General features: G+C 39.8%; 1 long non-coding RNA gene and 1 pseudogene across 1 annotated transcript in view; one reads left to right on the top strand and one right to left on the bottom strand.

The window, feature by feature from the left end:
• The window catches only part of LOC149107911 (uncharacterized), a 21,695-nt gene extending 6,409 nt beyond the window's left edge, over positions 1-15,286 (top strand). The window contains exons 2-4 of the long non-coding RNA XR_016209154.1: positions 5,417-5,546; positions 5,646-5,703; positions 12,420-15,286. This is a non-coding gene — a long non-coding RNA (uncharacterized LOC149107911). The remainder of the gene's footprint in view (positions 1-5,416; positions 5,547-5,645; positions 5,704-12,419) is intronic.
• On the bottom strand, positions 1,123-2,141 carry LOC149107912 (adenosine receptor A3-like; annotated as a pseudogene).
• Positions 15,287-19,207: the final 3,921 nt, after the last annotated feature.

The raw sequence follows: 19,207 nt of genomic DNA, 5'->3' as shown, positions 1-19,207 counted from the left end.
GCACAAGGTTTCTGATTTTTTCGAAGACATTGGCCCAAATTCTCTTACTCATGTAATTTTTACCAACCCTAAAATTATTCAGTGGAATAATAAACATCTCATGCCTTATGGCCTTAAACTGGTTGGAAATTTGTTGAATAGTAGTTTACATGTTACGTGGTCCTGAGCCAAGTTAAATATTCCTTGTAGTTTAGTTGTGGTTAGAGGCGGTGCTCAAACGGAGTTAAGGTTATTCCTCAGATCGAATTGCATTGCGCATCCCTACTACGCACGATTTTTGCGTCATTAGCGCGCGCTCACGAGCGCGTGCACATACACAACATATACAAAATGGTGGCTATTGTTAAACCAAACTATTTTTTATTTAGATTGAATGCAGGGATCACCTTTTTTGGTCTTTGAACGGTAAGACAATTCTGATGGGTGCATCTTGTTCCTCGGATACTTGTTGTTTAGAACACACATTCTCAGTAACTTTCATTTCAATAAAATGTCTGATGGTGTTCTCTAAAAGGGTTTTGGGATAATGCAGGCGAGCAAAAACCATTTTAAGACGTTCACATTCTTGATGGAAAAACTGCCAATTCGAGGAGAGTTTGAACTCACGGTTTAACATTGTCTTCAGTAGAGAATGTTTATACCTTATGTCAACATGGCTTTGGTATAAACATTCTCTACTAAGGACAATGTTAAACCGTGCGTTCAAACTCTCCTCGAATTGGCAGTTCTTCCATCAAGAAGCTATTTACTTAATTATTTCTTGCATCGTAAATATCTTAGAGTTTTAGTCAGTGTCTCAGTAGCATTCCTATAATCGATTGTATATGTTTGGGCGTATGCAAAAATTTTACTTCATTTACAACTTGAAAATAACCGTCGAATGGTCGAAACGTCGTTGCTTTTTAACGTTAAATTTAAGCAAAATTTAAATGCTCTTGAAATAAGCAGCCAACAGGTAAAGTTCGAAAAAAAACTTTATTGCGAGTTCTATTTCAATGAAATTACCTTAAGAGACAAAATATGCGTGTAAACAAATTTATTTAGGACGCTTCCCTGATCACGGAACATATGCTTCGCTTTACAATTCAAGAGCGTCTAATCTACAACATCAACTCAGAGTTTCTAAAGTTTGGTATCCAGAAATTCTTGATTAAACTTCAGCTGTAGGAGACTGTTGTCTGTTCGTAAAGTTCTGAGCTCTGTCTCCGGAGTCTTGTTACTTCTTCTATTAATATTAACCATGTTTGGCGCCGCTGGTTTTCTTAAACAGCACAAAACCAGGGCTTTTCTAAACTCAGGTATTCTAATGCGTACACAACTGGATTTGCAAACGAATTGGAGTAATTTATAACGTTCACCAAGGCATAAAATTTCCACGGTATTTGGACATCATACACGAAAATTAAACACTTGAAAATGACTAAAGCGATCCAGGACAGCAAAGCAAGAATAGACACAAATAGCAAGGTCTTTGTTAAGCGTTTGTTTCTCGAGTCTCTCTTTTGCTCTTGTGAAGCGACATTTCCGTGTCGAAACTTTCTCCAAATGCCGATGTTACAGCCACATATGATGAATGTTATAATCAAGACGTATGGCATCCAATAATACATATAATGTTTGAATGAAAACAAGAGATGTGTTGCACTGAAGAGGGCCGCGATAAGGAGAGTCAGTGCCCACACAGTAAAAATAATAATACGGTATGCTCGCTTTGGCAGTGTTCGGTGCTTAAACGGTCAGTAAATTGCGTAAAATCTCTCACCAGATATGAAAGCTGCAGAAATTAAGGACAAATTCGAGAAAAAGATATCAATGATCGCGTAGAAAATGGACAAAGACATCGACGAACCACCGTTCCAAAGTTGAAAACTGCTCCCAAAACTGTAAATGTAGATAGGTAGCGACAGAATTCCTAACATCAGGTCAGCAAACGCCATTTTGATGACTAGAAACAAACTTCTCTTACGAAGTCTCCTGTCTGCTGCAAACAGAATAATGGTGAGCAAGTTTCCTACAACAATAAATACAAATGTCAAAATAAATGCGGTGCACAATGCGATGCTTTCTGCCTTGGAAGGATCAATTCTTGATGAACCAGTCGCGTTCTGTGAGCTATTCGTAGCTGCCTCTGTTCTCATCATATTTTGGTTTCACTGAACGATTGAAACGTCGATTAAACTTTACCGATAATAACGTATCGTTACTTGATGGGAAAAATAGGAGTTCTCCAAACCGCAATAGATGAGAAAGAGTAGCAGTGACAGATCATGACCAAATTTGTAGTTTTTTGACCGTTTTAAGGCCAATCATCGTGGACTAATCTTTCACATGACATGTCTCAGTTGACTTTACACTGACGCAACTTGTCAAGACTTTATAGACACCCATGTGCAACTTAATACGTCTGCGAGCGTGTTATGACTGCAATGTTTACCGGCTTCAACACGGACATGAGGTTGACACTACGGTCTTTCTGCGAAAAGAAAACGACACAGGGACTTCAAGATAGGTCCTCAATTCGTGCATTTTGGGCTTGATAGTTATTCCAAATATTATTGATCACTTGTTAGAATTGTGTTATTTCGGTCGCTAATAATGAGCATAGATTGTAACGCAGGCAGATCAGATAAACGTGACAGGAACAAAGAATTAGCAACGGCAGGGTTCTTTTCTGTACGTGACTGCAAATTGCGCCCATGAAATAAAAGCCTTACTTATTTCCCCACTTCATCATTTTATCATCATTTTAATCGTTTTTTGTGACAAACGTCATTATGAAATGCTTAAAACGCTTAAGATCGGTTGTTTTGTTTTTTCGTTACAAAAATAAAACAAAACAAAAGAGTAGTCGTGTTAGTTTGAAAGACGCGAGAGAAAAATATTTTTCAGAAAGATTTTTTAATGATTGCCTTAAATCGTGACTAAGTTGCGTCATCCATCGCGAAGCTTATGTCATGTTCCTCAAATTTGAAAAGTTGATCAACACAGAAACATCTGCTGTTTTTTTCCCCTTGTTTTTAAGTAAAGGTTTCAGATGATGGTTGGGTTGTTTTGCTTCATTTTATTTCCTTAAAACAGTGAATGAGTAAGCTTGTTATTCATATACTCCATGGTGGTTTTACGGAAAAGTTTGTAAAGAACTGACGGTTATCTCAAACGTGTGTAAATAGTTCCCTTTAATAAAAATGTATAATTAATTTCCCAAAACATTAAACAGGAAGTTGATTGTAAAAAAGACCTCGCAGCATCGACCAATCGATCGATAAAGGTTATGAGTTTTGTATTGAAAGTGAAAATTTACAGCGCTATACCTAAAATATTTCGAGCGTGAACTTTGCTTGCCTGGCTGGCTTTCAAGCAATATAGTACGGGGACCGACCCTTTCCGAAAACGATCGACATCTCTGTATGTGAGATGAACGTATAAGGCGCGATTCTTGCTAAAACGTTCTTCGCAAAACACCGCAGTCTGTCACGAAGAGCGAGCAACGTCCCGTTTCTCGTCCCCAGTTTCCACGGTCTACGCATGGAACCCCTGGGACCATGACCCCCTTTTGGCGACCAAAACGCTTGCATTTTATGACTCGGGCTTTCCTACGGAAGCCCGAGTAATAATAAATTACAACTTTGAGAACGTTTGTTATGTGAAAGCAACGTGTAAGTGCTGTATCGGGGATGCCTTCAATTTTCAAACGTGTCGAGGAAACAGCTAATACCCAAAGCCGAAGGAGTTAACAATGTTTGACGGCATCAATTGACATGCAGTCACCTTTTTCCTTAATATACGCCAATCATTAAAGATAAACTTGGAATGAAATTTCAATGTTACACAGTGTGCTGAACTTGTTCTTGGGCTAGTAATTGTCCTTTTAGCGACTTAGGAACACGCTCCTAGCCTAACTAGCCAAGCGAAAAAAAAAAAAAACGCAAAATACATACAATACATTTAGGTCGTGTTCTATTGGGATTAACGGTTTCTGGCTGGTCGGTTTTTTCGTTTTCTATTTGGGGAAAACCGTTTTTGGCTGGTTTGGTTGATCAAGGCTTTTTGAACCGGCTTCAAACCAGGTTGAAACAGTTCAAAAAGCATTTCGTGATTGTGCCGCGTGATTGTAGCTCGCGTGAGGACTGTTCCCAGAAGTTACCGCGTTTCAACCGGAAATGGTTAGAAAAGTGATCTATTGAGAAACGTCAACCGTATCAACCCAAATTAAACCGGTTTCAGTCGAAACGGTTGATCCCAATAGAACACGACCTTATATTATACTAAGTATAAGGTAATGTGGCATGGTAATAAAATCTGAGTTATGTTGGGAAAGTAATCCTTTCATTTTGTATTAAGTATATTAGTCAGTAGTTTCACTAGCAACCTCCGTGGCTTCCTTTGGTGTTGATATATGGAATCCCAAGAATGTGGGTTCCTAATCCACTCATGAAAAATCTCGTGATCAGTGGGTAAAAAGAAAAAAAAAATGTATGCAAGGGTGGGAATGTGTATGGATGTAAATAAAATAGACAAAAGATTAGCGTTTAGGTTAGTGGTAAAATTGAGGGAGGGACCTCTGCAACAAAGCAAACTCCAGCTCAATTGTGGTGAAGAAATGAAATGTACAATCAGACTCAGTTCGCGCTAAAGTCTTTGTCTAACTTATGCAAATTAGAAACTCTGAACTCTTAGTTACTCTTGAAATCGCATATTTAATTAGTTTCCCTTGACAATGGCGCCAAGATGTCGCCGAAACGTCGGATTTATCTATCGTTAGTTTTTACCTGTATATGTTTATCTAAATCATTGTTGATTAGAATTAAAATTAGATAAAATAAAATAAATAAATAAATAAAATATGATAAAAAATAAATTAACAGAAAACAAAACATTTGCAGAATTAAGAAAAATTGAGTGAAAGATAGCGCACTAAATGCTGGAGGTTTGATGAAGGGTATGGTAGAAATACTTTAGGGGTTTGCATGGGTCCCTCGAGGTGGGGTAATAAATCTTTATGAGGGTAAGGGTAGGAGAATTTTTCTCTACACGGAAAACAGCAATTTAAAAGGTAATTATGGTGGTTGTTGTGTTATGGTTATTTTGATTTAACGGGGTTAGCCCTATAGGTTTGTTTTAGTTGTGTATAAAAGGCGTGAATATGTAAAATAGGGTATTATAGTCTGGGTAGTGGGCGTATATTATGTCAAAATTGTTAGAGAGGGTGAGTTTCGTGTATGAGGGACAGCTTATTTGGTCAGTTAGTTGTTATTATTATCGTTCTTGTCCATCAGCATAATGAAAAAAGCATAGTTACCAGTGTTGTGCATAATTTAATATAACTGATACAGATTGCAGTCAACAAGACTGTTCCATGTATGCAAATTTATAAACGATTATTGGTTAATTGAATCTATTTTTTTTCTCCATTCAGATAAAGCCATTGACCATGGTGAATGTCAAAATAGAACCAGATGTTGGCTTTAGAAGTGAGGTTTAGCACAATGAAGTCAATTTGCCTCGCTCTCTTTTCTCCTTTCAAATGTGAAGCCCAATGTTGAGAGGTCAGAACCCATTTTGCTATTAATTCTGGTGGACAGCCGTTGCCAATGAAAAATAACATAAGTTGGAAAGACTCATTTTCTCTTGTTGGTTTCTTCCAGAAAAGTTGCTGAATGTTGGTGGACCAGGTTAGGATGGGGTAGAAGACATCTCCATTAAGTGAGTGGAAAAGTTGCAGGCGTTCATTAGTAATATGTTGTCTTGATTGTTGCCATATGCGGTTGTTAAAAGGCTGTTAAGTTGGGATGTGATCTAGTTCCATGAGAGGTTAAGTTGTTGTAGCTGTACAAAAGGTAAAAGGGTATTAACAGGCAGGGTAAGAAACTTTTAGCCAAGGGTTAATTTTGCTTGAAGGTCGTGGTAAAAATTTTCTTGATGTCAGGTATTTTCTTAAGTGTGGCGCATTTTTCCAAGTGTGAGCATTTTCTTAAGTGTGGCGCATTTTCCAAGTGTGGCGCATTTTCCTAAGTGTGGCGTATTTATCCACTTGAGGCGCATTTATCCAAGTGTGGCGCATTTATCGAAGTGTACCGAATTTTCTTAAGTGTGGCGCATTTTTCCAAGTGTGAGCATTTTCTTAAGTGTGGCCCATTTTTCCAAGTGTGGCGCATTTTCCTAAGTGTAGCGTATTTATCGACTTGAGGCGCATTTATCCAAGTGTGGCGCATTTTCTTAAGTGTGGCGCATTTTTCCAAGTGTGCCAGATTTTTTTAAGTGTGGCACATTTTTCCAAGTGTGCCGAATTTTCTTAAGTGTGGCGTATTTTTCCAAGTGTGCCGCATTTTCTTAAGTGTGGCGCATTTTTCCAAGTCTGGTGCATTTTCTTAAGTGTGGCGCATTTATCCACATGAGGCGCATTTATCCAAGTGTGGCGCATCTTTTTAAGTGTGGCGCATCTTTCCAAGTGTGCCAGATTTTTTTAAGTGTGGCACATTTTTCTAATTGTACCGAATTTTCTTAATTGTGGCGCATTTTTCCAAGTGTGCCGCATTTTCTTAAGTGTGGCGCATTTTTCCAAGTGTGGGGCATTTTCTTAAGTGTGGCGTATTTTTTCAACGTGTGGCGCATGTTTCCAGGTGTGCCGCATTTTTCCAAATTTGCTGCATTTTCTTAAGTGAGGCGCATTTATCCATGTGAGGCGCATTTATCGAAGTGTGCCGCCTTTTCTTAAGTGTGGCGCATTTTTCCAAGTGTGCCATATTTTTTTAAGTGTGGCACATTTTTCCAAGTGTGGGGCATTTTCTTGAGTGTGGCGTATTTTTTTAAAGTGTGGCGCATGTTTCCAGGTGTGGCGCATTTTTCCAAGTGTGCTGCATTTTCTTAAGTAAGGCGCATTTATCCATGTGAGGCGCATTTATCGAAGTGTGCCGCATTTTTTTAAGTGTGGCGCATTTTTCCAAGTGTGCCAGATTTTTTTAAGTGTGGCACATTTTTCCAAGTGTGCCGAATTTTCTTAAGTGTGGCGTATTTTTCCAAGTGTGCCGCATTTTCTTAAGTGTGGCGCATTTTTCCAAGTCTGGTGCATTTTCTTAAGTGTGGCGCATTTTTCCACATGAGGCGCATTTATCCAAGTGTGGCGCATCTTTCCAAGTGTGCCAGATTTTTTTAAGTGTGGCACATTTTTCTAATTGTACCGAATTTTCTTAATTGTGGCGCATTTTTCCAAGTGTGCCGCATTTTCTTAAGTGTGGCGCATTTTTCCAAGTGTGGGGCATTTTCTTGAGTGTGGCGTATTTTTTTAAAGTGTGGCGCATGTTTCCAGGTGTGGCGCATTTTTCCAAGTGTGCTGCATTTTCTTACGTGTGGCGTATTTATCCACCTGGGGCGCATTTATCGAAGTGTGCCGCATTTTCTTAATTGCGGCGCATTTTTCCAAGTGTGCCAGATTCTTTTAAGTGTGCCGCAATTTTCCAAGTGTGCCAGATTTTTTTAAGTGTGAGACATTTTTCCAAGTGTGGGGCATTTTCTTGAGTGTGGCGTATTTTTTCAACGTGTGGCGCATGTTTCCAGGTGTGCCGCATTTTTCCAAGTGTGCTGCATTTTCTTAAGTGTGGTGCATTTATCCCCGTGAGGCGCATTTGTCGAAGTGTGCCGCATTTTCTTAAGTGTGGCGCATTTTTCCAAGTGTGCCAGATTTTTGTAAGTGTGGCACATTTTTCCAAGTGTGCCGTATTTTCTTAAGTGTGGCGCATTTTTTCGAAGTGTGGCGCATGTTTCCAGGTGTGCCGCATTTTTCCAAGTGTGCTGCATTTTCTTAAGTGTGGTGCATTTATCCCCGTGAGGCGCATTTGTCGAAGTGTGCCGCATTTTCTTAAGTGTGGCACATTTTTCCAAGTGTGCCGTATTTTCTTAAGTGTGGCGCATTTTTTCGAAGTGTGGCGCATGTTTCCAGGTGTGCCGCATTTTTCCAAGTGTGCTGCATTTTCTTAAGTGTGGTGCATTTTTCCCCGTGAGGCGCATTTGTCGAAGTGTGCCGCATTTTCTTAAGTGTGGCGCATTTTTCCAAGTGTGCCAGATTTTTCTAAGTGTGGCACATTTTTCCAAGTGTGCAAGATTTTGTTAAGTGTTGCACATTCTTCCAAGTCTCGCGCATTTTCTTAAGTGTGGCGCATTTTTTCAAAGTGTGGCGAGTGTTTCCAGGTGTGCCGCATTTTCTTAAATGAGGCGCATTTATCCGAGTGTGCCGCATATTTTTTTTTTAGTGTGGCTCATATTTTCAAGTGTACCGCATTTTCTTAAGTGTGGCGCATTTTTCCAAGTGTGCAAGATTTTTTTAAGTGTGGCGCATTTTTCCAAGTGTGCAAGATTTTTTTAAGTGTGGCACATTCTTCCAAGTGTGGGGCATTTTCTTAAGTGTGGCGCATTTTTTCAAAGTGTGGCGCATGTTTCCAGGTGCGCCGCATTTTTCAAAGTGTGCCGCATTTTCTTAAACGAGGCGCATTTTTCCAAGTGTGCCGCATTTTTCCAAGTGTGCCGCATTTTCTTAAGTGTGGGGCATTTTTCCAAGTGTGCCGCATTTTCTTAAGCGTGGCGCATTTTTCCAATTGTGCGCATTTTCTTAAGTGTGGCGCATATTTCCAATTGTGCCGCATTTTTTAAGTGTGGCACATTTTTCCAAGTGTGGGGCATTTTCTTGAGTTTGGCGCATCTTTCCAAGTGTGCCAGATTTTTTTAAGTGTGGCAATTTTTTCCAATTCTACCGCATTTTCTTAAGTGTGGCGCATTTATCCACGTGAGGCGCATTTATCGAAGTGTGCCGCATTTTCCAAGTGTGTCAGATTTTTTTTAAGTGTGGCACATTTTTTTAAGTGTGGGGCATTTTCTTGAGTGTGGCGCATTTTTTCAACGTGTGGCGCATGTTTCCAGGTGTGCCGCATTTTTCCAAGTGTGCTGCATTTTCTTAAGTGTGGCGTATTTATCCACGTGAGGCGCATTTATCGAAGTGTGCCGCATTTTCTTAAGTGTGACGCATTTTTCCAAGTGTGCCATATTTTTTTAAGTTTGGCACATTTTTCCAAGTGTGGGGCATTTTCTTAAGTTTGGCGTATTTTTTCAAAGTGTGGCGCATGTTTCGAGATGTGCCGCATTTTTCCAAGTGTGCTGCATTTTTTTAAGTGTGGCGCATTTATCCACGTGGGTTGCATTTATCGAAATGTGCTGCATTTTCTTAATTGCGGCGCATTTTTCCAAGTGTGCCAGATTTGTTTAAGTGTGGCGCATTTTTCCAAGTGTGCCAGATTCTTTTAAGTGTGGCACATTTTTCCAAGTGTGCCGCATTTTCTTAAGTGTGGCGCATTTTTTCGAAGTGTGGCGCATTTTTTCGAAGTGTGGCGCATGTTTCCAGGTGTGCCGCATTTTTCCAAGTGTGTTGCATTTTCTTAAGTGTGGTGCATTTATCCCCGTGAGGCGCATTTGTCGAAGTGTGCCGCATTTTCTTAAGTGTGGCGCATTTTTCCAAGTGTGCCAGATTCTTTTAAGTGTGCCGCATTTTTCCAAGTGTGCAAGATTATTTTAAGTGTGGCACATTCTTCCAAGTGTGGGGCATTTTCTTAAGTGTGGCGCATTTTTTCAAAGTGTGGCGCATGTTTCCAGGTGTGCCGCATTTTTCAAAGTGTGCCGCATTTTCTTAAATGAGGCGCATTTTTCCGGGTGTGCCGCATATTTTTTTTTTAGTGTGGCTCATATTTTCAAGTGTGCCGCATTTTCTTAAGTGTGGCGCATTTTTCCAAGTTTGCAAGATTTGTTTAAGTGTGGCGCATTTTTCCAAGTGTGGGGCATTTTGTCAAGTGTGCCGCATTTTCTTAAGTGTGGCGCATTTTTCCAAGTGTGCAAGATTTTTTTAAGTGTGGCACATTCTTCCAAGTGTGGGGCATTTTCTTAAGTGTGGCGCATTTTTTCAAAGTGTGGCGCATGTTTCCAGGTGCGCGGCATTTTTCAAAGTGTGCCGCATTTTCTTAAATGAGGCGCATTTTTCCGAGTGTGCCGCATATTTTTTTTTAGTGTGGCTCATATTTTCAAGTGTGCCGCATTTTCTTAAGTGTGGCGCATTTTTCCAAATGTGGCGCATTTTTCCAAGTGTGCCGCATTTTCTTAAGTGTGGGGCATTTTTCCAAGTGTGCCGCATTTTCTTAAGTGTGGCGCATTTTTCCAATTGTGCGCATTTTCTTAAGTGTGGCGCATATTTCCAATTGTGGCGCATTTTTTAAGTGTGGCGCATTTTTGCGAGTATGCCGCATTTTCTTAAGTGTGGCGCATTTTTCCAAGTGTGCCAGATTCTTTTAAGTGTGCCGCATTTTTCCAAGTGTGCAAGATTATTTTAAGTGTGGCACATTCTTCCAAGTGTGGGGCATTTTCTTAAGTGTGGCGCATTTTTTCAAAGTGTGGCGCATGTTTCCAGGTGTGCCGCATTTTTCAAAGTGTGCCGCATTTTCTTAAATGAGGCGCATTTTTCCGGGTGTGCCGCATATTTTTTTTTTAGTGTGGCTCATATTTTCAAGTGTGCCGCATTTTCTTAAGTGTGGCGCATTTTTCCAAGTTTGCAAGATTTGTTTAAGTGTGGCGCATTTTTCCAAGTGTGGGGCATTTTGTCAAGTGTGCCGCATTTTCTTAAGTGTGGCGCATTTTTCCAAGTGTGCAAGATTTTTTTAAGTGTGGCACATTCTTCCAAGTGTGGGGCATTTTCTTAAGTGTGGCGCATTTTTTCAAAGTGTGGCGCATGTTTCCAGGTGCGCGGCATTTTTCAAAGTGTGCCGCATTTTCTTAAATGAGGCGCATTTTTCCGAGTGTGCCGCATATTTTTTTTTAGTGTGGCTCATATTTTCAAGTGTGCCGCATTTTCTTAAGTGTGGCGCATTTTTCCAAATGTGGCGCATTTTTCCAAGTGTGCCGCATTTTCTTAAGTGTGGGGCATTTTTCCAAGTGTGACGCATTTTCTTAAGTGTGGCGCATTTTTCCAATTGTGCGCATTTTCTTAAGTGTGGCGCATATTTCCAATTGTGGCGCATTTTTTAAGTGTGGCGCATTTTTGCGAGTATGCCGCATTTTCTTAAGTGTGGCGCATTTTTCCAAGTATGCCACATTTTTTTCAGTGTGGCGCATTTTTCCAAGTGTGTCGCATTTTTCCACGAGTGGCGTATTTTCTTAACTGTGGCGCATTTTTCTAAGTGTGGGGTATTTTCTTAAGTGTGGCGCATTTATCCACGTTAGGCGCATTTATCCAAGTGTGGCGCATTTTCTTAGGTGTGGCGCATTTTTTCAAGTGTTGTGCATATTTAGTTTTAGGTCTGAAGGTTGGTCGGAAAATTTTCCCTTTATTTTGGACAAAAATAAATCTTAGGTTAGGTTAAGGGTTTGGGAGCAGGGTAAATAGATTTGTTAGGGTTATTTTCAGGTAAGGGCTAAGAGAAAATCCTCTTTAGGGTTAGTTTAGGGCCAAAGGGTTGGGTAGAAAATTCCCTTGGGATAAGTTTAAAATTTAAAGGAATTGTAAGACATTAAAGGACAAATTCTTCTTGGGACTATGTAGTATAAGCTTAGAAAGTTGGGTGGGATGGTGCGAAGAGGGTGGGAAAATAATAAAGAAGGTATCTGAAGGGGAAAAAATATTGGGGTTCGGGTTACCTCGTTTAGTGGTCAGGAAATAGTTTAAAAGGGAAAATATTGTAGAAGGGTAAAGGGTAGAGATAGAAAGGAAACATTGTCATTTATATTTTCGTTCTTAAATGGTGATTGCAGGAAATGTGATGATATTTGCTTGGGCACATAAATAGAAAGGAACTATTTTTCATTTCAATTTTCGTTCTTAAAGGGACACAATCAGCTTTGGGACCGCGCTAACCTGGACACTAGTTTTCTCACCTTGAAAAAAGTTTACCTCAACCTGAAATCAAAGTACATCCGCTTTAATCTTCACAGTGTTTTGCTTGATTTTCAATCGTTTACTGAATAGCCTGTTTTGAGTGTGCTTTTGCTCATTCTATGATGCTATTTTTATCATATTTGGCTAAAAACAGTATGGATCGCGTCTCTGTGATATGCAAATTAGCTATGAAATGGCATCTAATGCGCAGGTGCTCCAGCTGACTGTGTCCCTTTAAATGTAGGTTGTAGTAAGTGTAATAATATTTGCCTGGGAATATATTGAAAAAGAGGGCAAGGTAAAATCCGGTTTATGGTTAGTTTATTGATAAGGGGTTGATGGTGGGGAAGGGGTTGTGTTGTCTGTCTTGGGGATCTGGGACCGGTATCAAAAGTAAATATTGTAGAGGGAGAATATAGAAAAATTAAAATCTTTTTCGCACTAGAGGTTTAAAATTGGGAATAATGTAATTCCTGTACATATTAATATGAGCAAATTGTATTATTTTTTATTAAAGGAGTTGGATTGAGGTGTAGAGGTCGAGGAAACGAAGTATCAACAGGAGCCATAATCGGGGACGGAGACCGTAAGCGCGCGCCATTTCTAGTATTGGGCTTGTCCCCATGATATGGGACAATAATTCTATTTTTAGAACAAATTGCGCCATCGCCTGCGGCACACGCGCGTACATGCTGCGAGGATTTTTGCGGATGTCGCGCGGGGGAAAAGGCGTCCGAAATTCCCGAAATTTTTCATGTTTTTGGCCCACAACTCAACGCGTTTACGTCTGTTGGAATTTTGCTTAAGTATTTTCGTCGTAAGCTGCTCCAGTTTGAGTGAAGTAAGACAGTGTCGAATTTTAGGTATGTTCCGCTGTAAGCTTACATATATCGCTGACCAAGTTGTGTTCCGACGGATGCTTCTTTTACATGAGCTGTACATTACTCCACTTTAAATTTCACATATGTTGAAGATTAACAGCTTTTCCATTACACACCAAAAAACTAGCTGGATATATTTAGATATAGCAGAGCTTCAGGACTTCATAGTTTCCTAGCTCCTCTTGCCACACGCTTGCGAGGAATTTGTCAGTCTATCGCGACCGAAAAGTAAAACAAAATAATTGCTAGTTTGAGTTTCGCTTGAATTGTAAGCAACGCTTGATGTTTCATCAAGGCCCAATAACTTTACGTCCGTAGATACTGCTCAGTTTTATTCGTGTAAAAATCCAGTAAATTCTCTGTTGTCGATGAATGAGAGCGCCCGCCGATGCGTGTTTTGTACAGTCAGTAAACATGACAAATTGTACTTCCACCGCACTTTCGTGTGAAAGCGTACATCGAACTCCAACAATAACTCTATAGTTTTTAAATATGTTTAAGATTGATAAATGTTTGAGAACATATTAAAAGCTAAACTGAAAATATGTGAATAAAGCAGAAATAATCAGCAAAGTTACGATAACGCTTTCTTTAATCAACTTGGAATAACGATTTCGATTTTGTTGATCGAGTTATCAAAACTCCTTGTCTATTTTCATTTTCGCAGTGTAAAACTTCACTATGCTTATGTTGAAGAAAGACACATGATGTTAGTAGCCTTTTTTGCGTTCGTGAAATTTGTTACAGCAGCTCAGCACAAAAGATAACGAAAGAAATCTTTGTCAAGATTTGTTGACAATTGAAAACACCGACTCGGACTTGAAAGTGCACGAACTGCACTATGCAAATGAGCTAATTGCACACGTCAGACTCTCCTTTCAAAAACTTTTGCAAACCCACCAAACAAGCAGAAACAATAAGAAACCGTCAAAACAGGTTTTGGTTATGATGAACCATTGTCTGAGAAACTCACAAATTAACTCGATACCAGAGTAGAGAGTTTTCTTGCTATATTCTTAAGTCAGAACAAACGCAAAAACATACGCGTAAGCTTACAACCAGCGTGAGCAGATCTTATTATTCATTCCCAGCGCGAGATTGAAGTCTTGTTTTCGACCCCGAAAAACCCACCTTTTCCGTTAGCTCAGAGCATAAAACTACATATAAGGGCCCTGGTTCGTATTCCCTGCCTTATTCCCTGCTATCGCTGTGAAAAATACGCAAGAGAATCTCTCAACTCTCACCATTTGATCAGGCAACGTGACAACATCCACGCGAGAGCCCCCGACATGTGCGTGAATCCGCGCGGATATATGACGTCAGGATGGCGCAATTTGTTCTAAAAATAGAAAAATTGTCCCATATCATAGGTACGCGCGAATCCCGAGACTTTCGGTCTCCGTCCCCGATTATGGCTCCTGGTATCAACAAAAGGTTCAAGACTGATAGAGATGGAGAGAAATGGAAACCATCCGGCCGGGCAAAGGAAAGAAGGATGCATCGGCACCAAGGCTCCTAACGGTTGTGAGTCGTCAGGGGCAAAGCACAACTGAGCGAGGATGTTTTTAACCTGGTACCAGGTCAATGCCCGACATCCTCGTGCCGAGTGATTGAAGAAAAGAAACGTTGAGGCAACGGAGATTACGGAAGAATAATGAGAGAAAAATGTATGAAAAGGAAAAAATGATAATAAAACTGGGCGTATGAGAGGATGGATGTTAGAAAAGTATGCTGTATCAGCGATAGAATAATAAAAAGGGGCTGGGGAAGGGACGAAAAAACAAAGTAACAATTTTGGGGAATGTGTGTTACGAAAAATAAATAGGAAAGAAGTTTAAAACTTGTTAGTGGGAAAAAAGGATAAACAAAAAATACCTTGTGTGGAATGTAGTTTCCTTCATCTTACTACTTTCAAATATTCCAACGAAACTTTGACGAAAAAAAATGTTTTTTTCGCAAGTCGCCAAGTGGTTTGCGAGGCGTAAAAGTTTTTCCACAAGATCACGCCATCATTGCGTGATCTGTATGACGTAATGTACGACCCTATAGTAATAGTGGTCAGCGGCAGCCATTTCGAGTGAATTGTTGAACGAAGTGAAGAAAGGCGAGTGTGGAGGGTTTGATTGAAGTTAGAATTTGAAGAAAAACTCGAAGAAAGGCTCTAACGTGGCCAGATGGAGGAATTGATATCCAGGCGGACATTGGTGTATGATGGATGGAGTCAGTTGGTATTACAAGTGGGATTGTTCGTTCTATTTTTGATACTCGTCGAAGGCCAGGTGAATGATGATGGCGCGTACGAAAATGCTGTGAGAGGTAGGTGAGTAGGTCTGCAGAAGTACCATTAAGTAAGATATGATCCACTCAGATGATAAACGAAAGTTTCTGTGAATGCGAGTTAGATGTTGAAAAACAATCCTTTGACTGATCCAAACTGGCTAAGTAGTGAAATTTATGTCCCGGGAAATTTAAAGAAATGGGATTTTGATTTGTAAAGTGGCGGCATGAGAAAACAAAAACAAAAACAAAAACCAAGAAACCGACATGCATAAGGTTTAAAAATATACTTTTAATTCTATGTACAAGTGATATGCAGACTACAAGTAGAAATAAAGTTATATAAATATATTAGAAATGGTTTTCAAAATAAGATTTTCATCTTAACATGTATTAGGAATAGAGGAACATCGTTCCTCTTGCAAGTATTCTTTCGTTAAATAAAGATTTTTTAATAAATTAAGAGTTGTAACCTTATGTGATATCTTTAGTTTTTCTTGTTTAAAAATAAGTTGTATGTTAAAACTGATGTGATCTCTGTAAACTTTTCCTTACTTGAGAAATTATACAATTAAAATATGCATAAGGAGGATAGCTTTTCAGTGCATCATACAAAAAAGTTTTGTTTCTAAATCGAATTTAACTATATTTGATAATTTTTGAATGAAATGAAAATTTTCCTCACTTTTTTAATCCTAAAATATTGAAGTCTATATTTCTCTGATTGGTAATTTTTGATTTTGGGCTTCGGACAAGCGCGCAATAATTTTTTTTCCTGTTTCGAAGTCGGCTAATTCCAATCAAAAATGTGCGACATTCCGCGCGCGGTCAAAATACGCAAATTAGGACCGTTGACGTCATAACTGGTGTGTAAAACCTCCCAGCCATCACAGCAGCCGAGAGAAACAAGCGAAAGAATGGGAAGTTTTGTGTTAACGGAGGGCCCTGTTTGGTGAGCTGTAAAAACACCACTTGCATGGAAGGCATTGCCATACATAAGTTTTCGAAAGACGACGTCAGAAGAGCACGAGGTTTGTGATTTGTTTGGAGACACCAGCCCAAATTCTCTTACTTACATTTATTATATGGCTCTGTCTCACAAGGACTGGGAACTACCAAATTCACGAATTGGATCGGCTGAAATCGATATTGAAAGCGGTCTACAATCATGGACAAAAGTGTTGACCCAGTTGAGCAAAACAAACGCTTCCTATCGGCGTCCTTCCATAATTTCAAAAACATCTTTTTTGTCGATAGCCAAACCCCTCTCTCCCCGTTTTCAATGTTGAAATACGCGCTGTAGATACTGTCACGTGGTTACAACATTGAAAAGGGGAGAGGGGGTCGAAATGTGAAAATTGGAGAGTGAAAAACTCACCCCTTCGACGAAACAGGTCTTTTTCGGGGAGTATCTCAATTGCTTTTGTCCATGATTGTAGATTTTCCTATCTAAACCGGCATCTAGACCGGTAATGTTTTGCGGTGAAATAGATGCAAACTAAAACAAAATCATTGACTATTTTCACGTATCAAGAAAACCGGCTCAACATTGATAACAATAGGCATTGTTATAAGACCTAAAATTGGTCTTATATGGTCATTTTGAACAATGGCGGTATAAGCTTCTAAATGCCCGCGGGAGTTTTTGAAATTTCCGATTACCATACGAGCGCGAAATTTAAACGATCGGAAAGACTGAATGGAAGACAAATTCTCCCGAGGGGAGATGGTATTGGTATAATCCTGTCGGTGCAAATAGTTGCGGTGGGGTGGCTGGTAGGGTGACTGTTGTACACATGTATTTAAAAGTGAAAGTAAAAGCTGCTGACAAGTAAGGCATCTTTTTGCTTTAAAATTGCTCTAACCTGATAAACTCACCACGCGTGGGAGTGAAAGTGAAGTTCGCATTTGGCTAGATTGCGAAAAGGCTTTCTTTCGCTCTAAAACCCATAAGATCAGTGTAAGATGAACGCGACAATGGCGAGCGCGATAATCGAGCGGCAAAGCTGCTCGCTTCGCGCTCCCGCTGTTTCCGCGTTCGACCCACGGATTGAAAACCAGGAGGAGAGACTGCTTTCAGTCGAGCATTCGGCCACAGATTAATAGCTCTTAACAGCGCTTCGAAGCTCGCGCATCTTTCCTCGCCGACCGATTGATGTCCGCAGCGATTTCCAGCGGAAAGAAATCAGGGAACAAATAATTAAAATTACAGACGCGATGTTTTGGGTAGCGTTTCTCCGCTCTTTAATAATTTCCGCTTTACTCTCAACGTATTTTTTGTGAATCACGACTCCACCGTTCTAGATTTGTTTACTAAAATTGTTTACTAAAATGTGTGTGCTCTGCTAAAAAGTTAAAACTCTTCGATACCTTATTTCATTTCCAGACTGATAGTTGTTCTACAGAAAAGATCACACCTTCGTTTGCTGCGAGCTTGATTGAAAACAACGGCGCTCTTTCACAACTAAAAAGTCACACCTCGTTTATAAAGTGCCGCGCGCTCGACTGAAAACAGTTGAGTCAAAATCTGGACGCTCCGCGAACACTCAAAAAATTGAAAACGAATAACTTCCATGACGATTGCCAGGTTTCAGAGAAAGATTTATACGCGCAAAAACAGAACTTCAGTCACGCATTCTTCACTCTAACCACCGCGCGGTCGACTTAATAAAAAGCAGAAAAGTTGTAACGCCGCACGAATGACAGACAAAGAATGCTTTCAGCAGCATACCTATAGCTGGTTTTCACATGACGTCACTAAAATTCGAACTACAAAACTATTGATCTTCCTGAGATTTTTACTTAAATGATGTATAAGAGCAGCTTAAAATTAATATTCATACAAATTTTCGCTCCGAATGGGTTCTTGGTCTTGTGATAAACTACGCTTGAACTTCTAAGCTTTTGCGTGACGCGGTATTTACATGACGGCCTAGAGAGCTGTCATGATGGTTAAAAGAGTGACTTATTTCGGGGAACTTGGCTATCTGAACAGTTCATGTTATAGAAAAAGTATTATTTTAATGTTTTAGAGTTCCTCGAGGGATAAATTTACGCTTTTGTAGCAAAACTCAGTGACAGATGTTTCTGTTAGCTTCCGGCCGCCATGTTGGTGCCCATACGGATGGGCACCAGCATGGCGTCTCCATAAAAATCTCTATAAATTTGGGTAAAAAATTTCTCCGCATATCTCGCATGAGAAAAATTGCTGTGACCAGAATTTTGGCGAAAGTCTTTGCATATTTACCTTCTTTCATTTTCCAGATTCTGGACTTTATCTATTGACCGGTTTTGATTTATATTGTGATCTATTTTGAATTGCGTGATACTGAAAACCAGCAATTAAAACGAGTCGGAATTAGAATAAAAAGGGATTTAAACTGGGGGTTGTATTTAGAGAGACGTGGTCCGAATGCGACACATGTGGATAATTAGTTTTTGAATTGTGATCACCTCGATGCGCACAGCGGCGGTCAATTTGCCTTGGGGTACACCGGTGAGAATTGACTTTACGAGAGAAAAAATTACGTTGCCCACCCCCAAGTGCAGCTTAATTGTTCTGCCGAAAGTTTTCCGAACAACGGCGACGATTTTGGTTTGGCTTCGGACGAAGTCCCTCAGGGTTACCAAGAACAAAAGGCTATTCATTTTTGCTTAACGTCTGATGTTGAGCCGGAACAATAGACCATTTCTTGATACGTCATCTGACAATATTTATTTCTGAAAGTGCCAAAAAGCCTGATGGGAAAAAAAAAACGGAAAGAAGACGAGCAGACTTTGGCAGAATTAGATTGAGCTCATCGCCGTTGGCAAACAAAATGTCAGTTAGTACAAACCAGTTACATTAAACGAATCAAATTGTCCTTGCTTGTGTCATATAATAAACATCTTAGTAACCGAAATTAGTGAGCCTGTATGGGAGAATCTTGACCTCGGTCGTGTGTACAGACCTCACTGCGTTCGATCTGTACTCACGATCTCAGGTCAAGATTCTCCCATACATACCTCGTGCGCGGTTAATAAGAGCTACGTAATTTTGACCAACTGCAAAATTATTCAGCGGAATAATTATGGGTTAAGAAATCGCACACTAAACATTCCATGTATTACTGTCTTAAACTGGTTGGAAATTTGTTAAATAGTGGTT

Source organism: Orbicella faveolata, unplaced genomic scaffold (genome assembly GCF_042242905.1).
Source record: "Orbicella faveolata isolate gen_17 unplaced genomic scaffold, um_ofav_v1 contig_26, whole genome shotgun sequence".
NCBI classification, from domain to species: domain Eukaryota; kingdom Metazoa; phylum Cnidaria; class Anthozoa; order Scleractinia; family Merulinidae; genus Orbicella; species Orbicella faveolata.
The sequence above is the reverse complement of the archived record's forward strand: the minus strand, read 5'-3'. Positions and strand labels throughout refer to the sequence as shown.